General features: G+C 43.3%; 2 long non-coding RNA genes across 2 annotated transcripts; both read right to left on the bottom strand.

Annotated features, from left to right (window-relative positions):
• Positions 1-1,865: 1,865 nt before the first annotated feature.
• LOC124528136 (uncharacterized) lies at positions 1,866-6,071 on the bottom strand. Its single transcript, XR_006966102.1, has 2 exons — positions 6,030-6,071; positions 1,866-3,972 (listed from the first exon to the last, which is right to left on the bottom strand). It is a non-coding gene; the product is annotated as an uncharacterized LOC124528136 (long non-coding RNA).
• Positions 6,072-6,154: 83 nt separating this feature from the next.
• LOC124528130 (uncharacterized) lies at positions 6,155-9,320 on the bottom strand. The gene is made up of 3 exons (XR_006966101.1): positions 9,101-9,320; positions 8,797-8,923; positions 6,155-6,194 (listed from the first exon to the last, which is right to left on the bottom strand). It is a non-coding gene; the product is annotated as an uncharacterized LOC124528130 (long non-coding RNA).
• Between the last annotated feature and the right edge of the window lie 1,129 nt (positions 9,321-10,449).

Here is a 10,449-nt window from a genome sequence, read left to right as displayed (position 1 = left end):
GGAGGAAGAAAGGAAACTCAAAAAAAGTTTAATAAAACTGTGTAATGACCTCAGAGAGAGAAGCTATTTATCCTTAAAAAGGTCAGGATGCTATTAAGAAAAAGAAATAAGGAGAGATTATTATTAGGATAAGAAAGAGTTCTTAGAAATTTACAGGTGAGAGCTAAAGTTATATTCATAAATATAAAATTTGTAAAAGATTTGGACAATAAGGAAATAACTCAAAACCTTTTTCTAAAATATAGAGGAAACCTTGTCTCCCTCTATCTCAAAAATAATAAATATTAAAAAAAGGCGGGGGAGGGTACTTGGATGGCTTTGTCCAACTTTGGTTCAGGTCATGATCTCACAGTCTGTGAGTTCGAGTCCCAGATTGTGCTCTGTGCTGACAGCTCAGAGCCTGCTTCAGATTCTCTGTACACTTTGTCTCTCAAAAATAATAAACATCAAAAAAATTTTAAATACAGAGGAAACCAGGAGGCCCAACATCGTACTAACAGATCAGAAGAGAAATATTCCAAGGACGTTTGAACGCCATACCCCCCACTATCAAGACAGAATGCAAACATTTTCTGAGATGTCTTCTAAAGGATGGTTCCACAAGAAAGAAGGAACGATACCCCAAAAACCTGGAATCGATGCAAGAGGGAGAGGAAGGAAATCTCCTGGACAATAGAAGAAATCCAGTGTGAGCAGTGGGCATAGGCATAAGTGACAGCAAGCAATTTGGGTGAAACCAGAGGACACACAGCAGAAAGAGCTTCATAAAAACTTTAGGTTGATTTATTTTGAAAGAGAGCAAGAATGAGCACGAGTAGGGAAGGGGCAGAGAAAGAGGGAGAGAGAGAGAATCCCAAGTAGGCTAGCATATGGAGCTTGAACTCACAAAGTTGTGAGATCATGACCTGAGCCAAAACCGAGAGTCGGACGTTCAACTGACTGAGCCACCCAGACGTCCCTATAAAAACCTTTAAATGACCTGGTGGATTTTCTTGAGCTTGGGAGAGTAGATGTAGGAGGCAGAGGGCCTGGGTTCAAATCCTGACTCTGGCACTTAGGATCTTCTGCTAGTCAATTACTCTCTGTGCTGTACCTTTCCCATTGATAACGTGGATTGTACTGGGCCCACCTCACTGCGTTACAGTAAAAATTACATGAGTTACTCTACTCACTGTGCTAAAAGAGTCTGCTTTGGATTCTGTGTCTCCCTCTTGCTCTGCCCCTCTCAAAAATAAATCTTTAAAATATAAAAAATTTGGGTTTGGAATGCTATTTTCTAAAACAAAGTCATGTCAAGTAAGATATTTAAAGGCAGATAACTGATAAACAAAGGGATAAATATCCCTGGGGTGCTCTGAAATTAAAGAGTATCGCCCCAAAGATGAGCCAGCAGAATGAGAGAGAAGGCATTCAGGTTGCCCATGCAATGACAAAGTTTAAGTGATACCTGATTTTTGTCTGATCTTTGATGTTTCATTTTCTTTTAAGGTTTATTTATTTTGGAGACAGAGCATGAGAGTGTGAGCAGGGAGGGGCAGAGAGAGAGGGAGACACAGGCTCCAGGCTCTGGGCTGTCAACCAAGAGCCCAATGCGGGGCTGGAACTCACAAACTGCAAGATGATGACCTAAGCTGAAGACGGACGCTTAACCCACTGAGCCACCCAGGCATCCTTCCATTTGATGCTTCAAAGCCAAGGTAAGCCCTGAGTACTCTGAGCGCAGCCCCCAGGTATCAACGTGGGCTAGTACTTTTCTACCTCAGTGACCATCTCTGGGGCTTGCCTCCCTCTCTGGCTAGGCTGGTGTGTAGTCCTCAGCCCCCACACTGTCCTTAAGGGCTGAATAAAATCACAGGACTAGCCAGCATGGAGGAAGTCACTTTATTAGGCATTTTCCTGTCTGGGGACACAGGTGTTTGGGTTTCAATGAAGGAACTGAAATTTCCACAGCTGAGCTAGAGACAGCTGCTCCAGAAACCCAGAGGGGAACCATGGAGTCTTGTCTTTTATGCTGTATCTTGGCAATACTCCTTGGTGCTGCTAATGCACCGTGGAGGCCCCGCTCCTTTTTCCAGCCACGTCAGGCAGAAACCAGGTGATAAAGGCACAGGGACCCCTTGCTCAAGTCACAGAAACACCCAGGCACCAACAGAGGATGAAATCCCATTCAAAATATAGATGAACTGATATTTGATGGCATGCAAGGGAAGTGAGGTTTTTCTTTCAAGAAACAAAAATAGGCACAGATAAAATTTTTTTAGACCATCTGAAATTCTGACTAAATAGCCTTGAATGTAGACTGCCCAGGGAAAGAAAGTGGTGCTTTCGATAATAACCAGGAGTGCCGAGTTTTGGATTTTAATTCGTTTTAAACTTTTTCCTATTGAAATGATTCATCCCAGCCATTTTTTTGGAGAAAGAATTCTTCCTAGGCTAGAGTTATGGTTTTAAGAAGGGGGATTTGGGAACAAATATTTATGAAGTGCCCAGAGTGATAAGTGGCCCACATCATCACTTTTAACCAGGAAAAGGCTAATGCTTGGTTGAAAATAACATCTAAAATCACAAGGCTAACGAGCAGTGGAGGTGAGATTCAAATGAAGTTCTCCTGATCTGAAACGGTGCTCTTTCCTTCACACCACGTTCCTTCTCCCAAATCCAGACACAGAGCTTTGTTTTGTCTTCTGCTTTGCCACTAACAAAGATGTTGCAATCCATCCACTCACAGAAGTCAAGTAGGACAGTCCCGTAATTTCCAACCGTGAGAATGAGTGCACTTGTCTCTACTTTATCAATTAAGGTTCCTGCTGTGATGTGTTTCCCCATCTTGCCAAGCTATTTAAAAATCTCCATGATGCATTGCTTCTTATCTTGCCCAGTGAAAGTTGGCAAGCACTGTGATCCTTACTTAATAACTCAGGTTACCCAGGGAATAGCCTGGATTAGAAGCTATGATACCCGAAGCTCATGGATAAGCACTCTGAGTCTCTTGTCTGGACTTGATGAATAATTCAGAGGTCTGTTTGGTGGAAATCCAGTTAGGGGTCTGGCAGATTTGATGGCTTCAGAGCTGTGGCATGGGGAATGCTACTCTTGCCTCAGTGTCCTCCTGGCTCTCCGACTGCTTCTCCTTAGGGGCCAAGGCCTAATTCCCCTAGCCTTTAAAAGTTGGTATAACACAAGGTTCTGGTCCTGGCCCTCTTCATTCAGCCAAAAATTATGTGAGCTCCCATTACTTGTGCATGGCAATTGCCTGTTGGCGTTCAGGTCTATTTCTGGCTCTTTCCCTGGTGTGGCCTCAGGTCTTGGGACCCAACTGGTCACCTCTCTGGGTAGCTCCTGTCCTGTGGTTCTAGCTCCTTCCTTCCTCCATGGTTCCTCCAGCTCCAGGGTTGATGGTAGCTTCCAGATGCTACTGATCTGTGGGTTACCTCATTGCTCCCTGGTTGGCTTTCCAGATCTTCCATCATCTTCTGTATTAAGTCCCAACTGCTTGCAAGAGGCAGAGGACTGTTTTCTTGGTTCTGTCCTGACCCACACAGACCACCTTCTTAGGCACACGCTACAGGAACCAAACGTGATGGGTTGGCAGGAAAGGAATTGATCACAAAAGGTACTGGAGAGATCTAAGAATCTCTGTGAGGACAAGAGAAGTAGAAGCTCGGAGGTTGCAAGGAAAAGAGCAGGGCTCAAAAATATCCAGGTAGAACCATTCAGGGAAGCCATGTTCTGTGCGTGGTGTTGTGCCTTGAGTGCCAACAATGGATGCTGGAAATGCTCATTCAGGTCGTGGTCTCTGCGACCATCTGTCAACAGAATAGATTCTGGTCTTTTCCTTCTTCACGACATAGGGAATGGAGTACATGCGTCTGATCAGCAGAGTCCAGGTCAAGTATCCATCCGTTGTTGCAAGGTTATCTGACATTTTCAGTTCCCATCATGAGATGGGCTCTTTACAGGCACCAGAATTATCTAGATAGAAGATAAAGATTTGGATGCCGTGTGGACATTTTAGTTTGGGCAGAGGTTTAGACAAAGATTCAAGTGCAATTGGTGGAGTTGGGGGACCCCCTGAAATCATTGGTTAGGAATTGGGGGGAAGAGCGCCTGGCTGCCTAGGTCAGTTAAGTGTCCAACTGTTGATTTCAGACCAGGTCATGATCTCACGGTTCATGAGTTCGGGCCCCTGTATTGGGCTCTGTGCTGACAGTGTGGAGCCTGCTTGGGATTCTCTCTCTCTCCCTCCCCCCTGGTGCTAGTACCCCTCTCTCTCTCAAACTAAATAAACTTTAAAAAAAAAGAGGGAAAACAGCCAAAGAAGGGCAAATGACTAATCAAGCTATTGCCATGGGGGTAAGTATAATTCCTCAGAGGGGGTAGGATGTGGGGCAACTGGATGGGGCTTAATTCCCCATCACACCCCCAGGTGTGGCCTGAGTGGGCTTTGGCAGCTATAGGAGACCTTCTGGCAAATAAATGCAGGGTCTGGCAGTAAAAAGTTGGGCAGGTGTGAACTGAAAAGGTGAGGGAGGGCATGGGCTGCATCTTTGCAGCCAAGGTCAGCTAGGAACTGCTGAGCATTGAACATACAACAGCAGACAAGAGAGAAACAAGCATTCCTGGCTTCCCTAAGCTGGTGCTCTTGAGATGCAGACAGGTGAACAGGCAAGGGTGGGGGGCACAGCAATAATACAGCAGCCTCGGAAGCTAGGGCTGGACCTCTGGCCTGTAAGACCCATGAGGATGGGGACAGCACCCTACTCATTTTTGAATCCCGGTTGCCTAGAATGCTATCTATTCAATATATGTTTTCTGTCTCAATAATGAACGGCTGGGCACAGCTCTGGGATGTTACATTCATTGTTTCGGTCTCTCACTCTAACCCAACAAGGTAGGTGTGTCACCATTTACATGGAAGAAAGTTAAGGAACTCATAATTATTCCTGTCTCAGCTTTGAGGTAACGACACCAAACAGTTTGCCTGTCCAGCATGCCCCATTTCCAACCCTGGGCTCTCCCTATCAGAGAACTGACCTTCTGGGTTGCAAATGGTAAGTCTTTGTTGTATATTCCCAGAAGCAGAGTTCTTTGGGAACAGAAACTATGTCTGTTTTGTTGAACACTCTATGCTCAGCATCTGGGCTAGGGCTGACACATGGATGATTTTCTGAATGCCTTGGATAAATGAATAAGGCTCAGTGGTGGTAACTTCAATGGTTACAGATCTAAGAGGTGGTAGACCTGAGGCCCAAACTGGGTACTTTGCTGAGCATTACACAACTTATCTGTATGCCACAGATATGTGGCCACTAGAAAATTTACGTTGGCTTGAAGACTGCTGTTTTAAGGTCAGAATAATGGGACAGGAAGTGTTTGAGGGATGACCAAGCACAACTCTAGGCCTAAAGGGTGGAGAAGGTTCTTCAAGGACGAGGCCCTATTTCCAAAGCTGTGGCTGGACTGGACAACCTTTAAAATTCCCCATAGATTTACATTCTAAGGTTTTTAACTTACTATCTAGCTAAAAGTCAAAGTGTTTGCTCCAGCACTAAGAACTAATTGACCTTATTAGCTTACTAAATCAAAATAATTTTAAAATATTGGAAATAAAATATTCATCCAGTACCTGAAGACCCTGTGGAACAGTCATCTCAAACTTTGCACTGTAGGATATACAAAGAGCCACATTCAAAATGGAGGGGAACTGGAAGATCTCTTCTGCCTTATTTATCATGGTCTTATTCTCTTCTTTTTGCAAAATCAACTAGCATGGAATTAATAACTAGTACCAGGGGGAGGGAATAGGAGGTGAGAGATGAACAGGAAATGCAGACAGAATTTACGATGCACACATCCTGATTTTAGCTAAAATGTGTTTCCCCCAGGAGATTGTTGGGCAGAACTGAAAGACAGTGGGAACAACAAAGAGAGGTTTCACATAAATTACGATTTTGAGCAGGTAAAGACACATTTTAAGTTTCTTTGAAGCATGTAAAATATTTTCATTGGTTTATTAAAAAATTATTCACCTGGGGTGCCCGGGTGGCTCAGTCAGTTAAGCGTCCAACTTCAGCTCAGGTCATGATCTCACTGTTGGTGGGTTCAAGCCCTGCGTCGGGCTCTGTGCTGCTGGTGCAGACCCTTGAACCTCCTTCGGATCCTGTGTCTCCCTCTCTCTGTCCCCAGCTCACTCTCTCCAAAGTAAATAAACATTAAAAAAAAAAAAAGGCAAAAAAAAATTCACATCATGCAAGTGCTTTGATAGTGTGAACTTTTCTGGTAAACACTGAAGTAGGATCTAATGTCTACTTTAGCTATTCATCTTCTGGGAAAAAAAAATTAGGGCTGTGCCCCATCAGCTTTTAAATGAAAATATATACATGCAGCCAATCAGATTAATACTCAGTCATCCCTTTGACTGGATCACTGATTCAGAAATTCAGATGTGAACATTAGGGTGTATTTCATACGGTTCTCACCACTTAATTATGTTCCAGGACAGTCCTGCCAGAGTACCCACCGATAGGGTTAAAATGACAACCAAAAGCAAAAGCCCCTTGTCCACAGAGTCAACATTTCACGACTCCCTCAAGGATATCAAAACATATTCCAAGATATCACAACGAGAATCATGAGCAGGAAAAAGACACTGAGCATATTTATATGCCTAATTAAGAGAAGGTATGAAAGAGAAATTATGGGGCCCTGATACTCTGTTGACCCTTCTTGTGAGCCCTCGTTAATCCCAGAGCCAGATGCATCCTCAGAATCTATCTAAACACATTTCTTCAAAAGGCCACTCCGGACAATTAGGAACAGAACTTTAGAATTCTTTGCTTCCATCACTTAGGGCTGAATATTTCCAGCCATGGGTATCTCCCATAGCTATTGTACCCTGGCTGCACTGAGCTAATCACCTCTGCTTGAGTGTGCCAAGCAAGTTCAAGCATTTGTGCCTTTGTTTATTCCATTCCCTCTACCTGGAAGTATCTTTTATCTACTCTTCTACCTGTGGAAATCTTATTTATTCTTTGTGGCTCTACACAACAATTGCCATTTTTGTGAGGCATGCCCCATTGGTGACTTCTAACCAAAAACAATAGTTTATAATTGTTTATTTTAGGAACTCCAGCTGAAAGGGCCTGAAGAATGTAAAAAAAAAAAAAAAACACTCACACACACAAAAACTTGTAGCCAATAATGATAACCATCATCATATAGAACATTTCTATATAAAAGAAATATTTCAGCCCAAACACAAAGCTAAAGAGGGAAACAATGATTTGTGAACTGGAATTCTTTTCCCCCATTTCTTTCTCAAAGCTATAGCCTCTACTATAAAGTGAGTCAATATATAAAAGTTTAGTGGAAACCTGAGTTCCTACTCTAAAATGTTTACCAAGGATAGAAATTGAATCATACTACTATTTTGTCCTGAGCCACAGTAACTTCTATCAAGGCAAAACCCTCTTCACAAAAATTATTTTAGGAGTTAGCAAATATTCTAGTTCAATCGGTCCCAAGCTGGGCTGGTACCCAGAATCATAAGGGGAATTTTCAAGATTCATATGGGCCTGTGAAACAGCATCTTTGGGGAGTGAGCCCCAAGCTCCCCCTAGGTGAACTGAAGAACCACCAGGCTATCTTCACTGATCATTTTTATAATTAACTGTCTGAGCTGGGGATATTAACAATGTTCCTCACAAGTATATGTCAAGGAACAGAAATATCTGGACACACAATATTTGAATTCCATTGAAGCAGGGACAGTATTGGCTGTCAGTACACTCATTTTGCTCATTTGGCATTGTAGTTACAGGAGAAAAGGGACTGCTAAAAATGTCAACAAATTTCTGCAAAGCAACTGACTTGTCTTAGCTGAAATACCTCATGGTTGTCTTCAGCTTAAACAAGAAAAGATTGGGGACAAAACTTTGTTAAAATTCCATTTGATTTATCCAGCCATGAACCATTTTGTTTTAAATGTGAATTGCCAAAACAGCTTAGTTTTTGAGACCTCTGTTACACAACGACCTCATCTTCTTATATTAGGAAAGAACTTGGATTGGTTCAGAAGTATAAAATTATAATAATAGTGTCTTTAAAAATTAGAATCCCTGAAGGTCTAATACACCGCTGGTTTGGGGCTACCAATTCATACCATAAATTAAGATTCCAATTGAGCAGACTGCATTAACTGGATGTTTTCTGACAATTCTCTAAGTGCTACTCTATGGGCAATCCATACATATCTGGTAATTACCTGTTAGTCTCCTGTTAATATGTTCTATTTATGTATGCCCCAGTGGGGAACCAAGGGACACTGAGGATACAAATGAATGAACCAACTCCAACCCTAGTAAGTAGATAATACGAAGAATGCATTGGACCCTCAAGCACTACATGAAGTTCAACACAGCCTTATCCATCGTGTGGCTGGCAAGCATAAGGACACCTATATGCACTGAAGAATCTCCTAGCTGTGCTCTTTGAGAAAGCTTAGAGACAACAATTAAAATACAGAGCCCAACCAAGCAAAGGTAGACTTCCACTATCCCGGTCATGAGTTCATCTGTTTTTTTTTTGGTTTTTTTTTGTTTTTTTTTTTGGCTTAAGCTATATTTGACAGTTCACAGGGAATTTAAAACTCATGGCTCTGCTAGGCATGGGAAATACAACATGAAAATTTGTTGGGTTTCCCAGCTAAGCACTGACAGCTTACACTGTGCCTTATTTTTGGCGTGAAGAAGTTGCAATGCTCACGTGCAGCTGGGCAGCTGAGAGAATCTGGCTCACTTTTCACATTTTCTCTGCAGCTACAGCTGGTACAGATGACATGGAAAAGGTGAGAATTTCTTGGAGCAGGTTGTCTTTTCCAAAAATGGCCACATTAATATTCCAGTCCCACACCTTCCTGCAGAACCTGCATAGAGAGAGAAGTACAATCTAATTTTCCTCTCCTTGGACCTGGGTGATGCTTTGTGACCCACCCCCACCTCCACCGCGGACAAGAATATGGAGAAGTGATGGTGTAGGGTTTCTAAGGTTAGGTCATAGAAGCTGATATAGCTTCCACCTGGCTCTGTTTTGGGACACTTACCTTGGAGAGACAAATGACCCCCATTGAACTGCAGTCCCAGCCAACAGCCAGCATCCCCTGCCAACACAGGCATGCCCCTTCAGAGAATTCTACTCGGAGCCTTCCAGTCACCCCACCTGATGCCAAACAGAAGAGACACAATGTGCCCACCATGCCCCACCAAAATTGCAAACCTGTGAGCAAAATAAATATCGTCATTAGCTTAAGCGACTGTTTCGGGGTGACTTGTTCTGCAGCAAATTGAATGCTTATCTTCTGTGAATAGCTTAAGTCACTTCTCACCAGGAAAACAACAGTCATTTATCAGGGATTCACATATTGTGATATGGGACTTGGAATAACGGTCTTATATCCACGATGTGGTCACATCTGGCCAGAATCATGTGAAAGCCATGCTTGGTCACTTGGGCACTGTAAATTCGTTCTTTAAAGTTATAAAATACATACTTCTAAAAACGCACATCTTACAGATTTTAAGTAAAAAATAAAAAGGAATGTCCCTCATCTTTCAGACCCTTCTCCACACACTCCCCTGAGCACATCTTAGACTCCTCCCCTGTAGGTCGTGAGCTTCTTTTTATTATGCTGTCAAAGCAAGCCTAATGATGATCAAGATAGGAACATGATGATGGTGGCCAGTTTCTATGTGCCAGGCACTGCGGAACTTGGGGAGCTTGAAATTGGCTATGGTGGGAGTATTTAGAGCACAGGCATTGCAAAATATGAAACATCAGAGCTTTTGGTTCAAAAAAACCAGTTGTTAAATTTACCATCGGGGGGGCGCCTGGGTGGCTCAGTCGGTTAAGCGTCCGACTTCGGCTCAGGTCACGATCTCACTGTCCGTGGGTTCGAGCCCCGCGTCGAGCTCTGTGCTTACTGCTCAGAGCCTGGAGCCTGTTTCAGATTCTGTGTCTCCCTCTCTCTCTGACCCTCCCCCGTTCATGCTCTGTCTCTCCCTGTCTCAAAAATAAATAAAACGTTAAAAAAAATTTTTTTACCATCAGGGACCATGTTTCACTCTGCTAATTAATACATCTCCAGCACCTAGGACAGTGTCCAGCACATGGAAGGCTCTCAATATGTGTTTGCTGACTAAATGAATGAATGTTTGGGGCGCCTGGGTGGCGCAGTCGGTTAAGCGTCCGACTTCAGCCAGGTCACGATCTCGCGGTCCGGGAGTTCGAGCCCCGCGTTGGGCTCTGGGCTGATGGCTCAGAGCCTGGAGCCTGTTTCCGATTCTGTGTCTCCCTCTCTCTCTGCCCCTCCCCCGTTCATGCTCTGTCTCTCTCTGTCCCAAAAATAAAAATAAACGTTGAAAAAAAAAATTTTAAATGAATGAATGTTCTAAG

The sequence above is a fragment of the Lynx rufus genome, unplaced genomic scaffold (assembly GCF_022079265.1).
Source record: "Lynx rufus isolate CCGP_SWC_20201006 ecotype Redwood Valley unplaced genomic scaffold, mLynRuf1.p SCAF_10, whole genome shotgun sequence".
In the NCBI taxonomy this organism is placed as follows: Eukaryota; Metazoa; Chordata; class Mammalia; order Carnivora; family Felidae; genus Lynx; species Lynx rufus.
This window is presented reverse-complemented; position numbering and strand designations above follow the sequence as displayed.